Genomic DNA, 3,953 nt, shown 5'->3' with positions numbered 1-3,953 from the left:
AAGTAGCTTACATTGTTCTTTTCTCCTCTATTTTAATCTCACAACAAGTCTGTGATGTAAAGTAGAACATGTGTGACTGGCCCAAAATCAGCTAGCAAGCTTCCATGGCAGAATGGTAATTTGAATCTGAGTCTAATTCAAACCTGGATTCTATTCCAACACTCTAACCACTATACCACACCAGCTCACTTAAATAAATGTACAGGAGAAACGTAGTGATCTTAGTGATCTCAGATTATTTTCCAAAAGAATGTATGTGCTCAGCAACAAGACATTATTTCTACAAACTAAATATTTACTTTCTCCCTGAAATTATGTTGCACTATTTAATCTCATTATGCTAATGAGAGGAAGATAAAAAAACATTTCTGGTTGTAAAGGCTTGAGAAGAATATTTTTGATTCCAGCATCCATAATACATTTTCCTATGTTCTGTTTAAGACCATTCCCATGGCTAAGATAATGATAACAGAAAGTACTGTTAATGTCCAATCAGACACATTTTTAATCTTTAACAGAAAAAATTGGTAGTGATCAAAAAGCCTTTTTAATAGAATTCGTTCTGTTTCATTTTTAGAAATCAAGAGTGAATGCAGAGATCAATTCCTCTTTGAAAAGTACCCTGTATGTATTTTTTCCATGATTATTTGGTATGACTCAAAGGTATGGTGATCAAGAATTTTCTGTTCAAGATGTGAATAGCAATTTTCAGCATCATGTTATGATTATAGGGTAAAATAACTGCTCTTACTTGTGATAGAATCTGAGGTTGATGTGATTCAGATAAACCTGAATGTGTACCTGGATGCATAGCTTCTTTAATCAAAAGATGGCTAATTGTGCCGTTTAAAAGAAGACAATATCTGAATTCTCCAAATGCCTCACTTGAAGTTACTCTTAAACAACCTGTACATGTGTGCATCTGCGGAATTACCAGTGGCATTTCTAGAGTTTGCTATGGCAGAGTGAACTCTGATTTCAGGGAATAGCCATCATAAGATGAAAACTTCTCTAACGGCAAAGAGTTTTCTACAAAAAAACCCCTCTGCATGTGAAGTTGTAAACCAAGATTTAGGGAAAGCACAGTTTCAAATGCTTCATATTTCTGGACTGGATCACTGGCATTTAAAGGTTACAAGGATCATTCCTTGTTCAAATTAAACCCTGATTCCAAACCTCTGTTTAAGGGCCATGCTACGTGTGACACTGGGATGCTCATTTATATATCAAACATCTGTGGGACCCAAATGCAGATCAGGACAATGGCATGGGGGAGGATATTTCTAACCCTTGTCAAGTTCATAATTTTTCCAGACTGTCATTTACCACATATAGAGTAAATATATATGGACCATAATTATTTATTTATTTATTTTATTTCATTTATACCCCGCCCTCCCCGCACGCGGGCTCAGGGCGGCTTACATAGGCACAACAGGGCAATAAAATACACAAGATTAAAACAATTAAGGCACAAGAGTGCAACAGGAATAAAACTCGTTAAAACAATTAGGACAAAAATCACATCTTAAAGGATACATCAGCGACTAAAATACTCACTCCCTATTGTATATCACAGTGGGATCCAAGAGGGGGGATGCCCTGGGCCAAGATGTTCCAGATGGCCAATCGGCCCAACCCGGCAGAACTGCTCTGCAGTTGCACGTTGGTGGTGGTGGTGGCTGCTGCTCCTACTCGAAAGCCTGGTGGAAGAGCTCCGTCTTGCAGGCCCTGCGGAACTGTAAAAGGTCCCGCAGGGCCCTGATCTCCTCCGGGAGCTCATTCCACCAGGTAGGAGCCACCACCGAAAAGGACCTGGCCCTTGTGGCAGCAAGCTTGGCCTCTTTAGGGCCCGGGGTCACTAGGCGGTGTTGTGACCCTGACCGAAGTGCTCTTTGGGGCCTGTATGGGGAAAGGCGGTCCCTCAGGTATGCCGGACCCTGGCCATGTAGGGCTTTAAAGGTAAGTACCAGCACTTTGAAGCGAATCCGGAACGCTATAGGCAGCCAGTGCAGCGCTTTCAGTACAGGTTGGATATGATCCCATTTAGGGGCACCCACTACCAACCTGGCTGCCTGTTCTGCACCAGCTGCAGCCTCCGAATTTGCGACAAAGGCAGCCCCATGTAGAGAGCGTTACAGTAGTCTAGCCTCAAGGTAACCGTCGCATGGATCACTGTGGCCAGTTCGTCATGGCTAAGGAAGGGGACCAACTGCCACCCCAGCCGTAGATGATAAAAGGCTGCTTTGGCAGTGGCCGCCACCTGGGCCTCCATCGTTAAGGTGGGGTCCAGGAGCACCCCCAAACTCCTAACTTCCAAAGCTGGCAATATCGGTCCTGAATGTGTCAAATAATTCCAGAGGAGTGATTTGCATTCAGAAAGCTATGTAGGCAAAAAGGGCTAAATTCTTCTTTCCATCCACTCCCCTTGCATTTTAAAAACCTTAAAAGATGTATTAACATTCCTCCAGCATCACATTTAACTAAAGCTCAGAGCCAAAGTTGTGAGGAACCTGCCCATAATGGTGATAGTGTTACTGACTGTTGGCAGAGTTTAAATATTGTAGCCCAGAGGCACTGCCTTCCTCATGGGTAGCCTCAGCAGTAGGGCACCCCACTTCTGACCTGAACCAGAGACCCACAAAACCAGGACAAAGAGGACACTCTTGACCTATGCCACAGAGTTGACCAGAGCTCTGCAAAAGGGTTTCAATCTCAGGGCTTTTTTTGTAGAAACAGCCCAGCAGGAACTCATTAGCATAATAGGCCACACCCAACAGCAGGAACTCATTAGCATATTAGGCCACACCCCTGACATCACATCTCATTACCGTATTAGGCCACACCCCATGTCTTCCCTTGGCTTGCCTGGGGGCCTTGTGGCAAGCCGGCCATTCAACCTACCCTGGTAGGACCATCAATGATCATCAAACACATTCAGCCAGCTCTGGTATGACCATCAACAGGCATTAATCCCATCAAGTTCTGGCCCGGAAGACCACTCCCAGAATTCCTATAAAAATAGAGAGCATGCCCTGCCTTGGTGTGCACTCTGAGGGCTCCTATTTTTAGTACACTCCCAAAGTCTCTTCTTTGGGCCTCCTTCTTCATAGCGTGGAATGCTAGCTGTTTCTCTTCATGGCATCTTCACGGATGCCTGCACATCTGGACAGGTAGTATAACCCCCATAGTTGCTCCTAAACATCACTATCACCACCTCTTTATTCCTTAGTTCTTGATTGCATGCTTACTTTATTTTTGATTGCTTTAGTGTGATTGTAATCAGGGAAATTCTTTAATAAAACTATTTATTTACTCTTTAAATCTGAAGTCTTCCTACTGAACTGGACCTTGATACATAAAGATGTACCCTTGTACCCTTCTGGCCTCTTCTGTTTCATAGCTAATTTCCCCCAACGGGACAGGCCACTGGTGGTAATCAGGGGTCATTTAATAGAAAAAGAGGTGCAGGAGCTCATTAGCATAACATATTTGCTTATGCCACACTCCCTGATATCACCGGAAATGTGTCAGAATGAAACACCCCCTGCTCAGGCTCCACTGGACTGTTTTGGATTGCTAGCTATTGGGGGGGGGGAACATGCAGATCTGTCCTCACAGGGGGTGGGGCTTGTCGCATGTACCTGCCCCCTGGGCTCTTTACTGCCAGAGCTCCGCTCCTGCAGGAAATTTATTTATTTATTTATATTTACATTTATACCCCGCCCACCCTGTAAACAGGCTCTGGGCAGCTTACAGAAGACGGCCAAGAGGATGATACAAATCCCAATCCTATCAGGCCACTGAAAATATTTTACCAGGCAACTGATGGACTCCACAAATGGCAGGACTACAAATGAGGGAAGATAAGCCTATGATCCACAGTGACGAAACTGGGGCCCCAGCAGCCTCACCAACTGCACGCCCTACACCACTGGAAACCTTCCCGTGCA

The sequence above is a fragment of the Gekko japonicus genome, unplaced genomic scaffold (assembly GCF_001447785.1).
Source record: "Gekko japonicus isolate JY-2015 unplaced genomic scaffold, Gekko_japonicus_V1.1 scaffold4388, whole genome shotgun sequence".
In the NCBI taxonomy this organism is placed as follows: domain Eukaryota; kingdom Metazoa; phylum Chordata; class Lepidosauria; order Squamata; family Gekkonidae; genus Gekko; species Gekko japonicus.
This window is presented reverse-complemented; position numbering follows the sequence as displayed.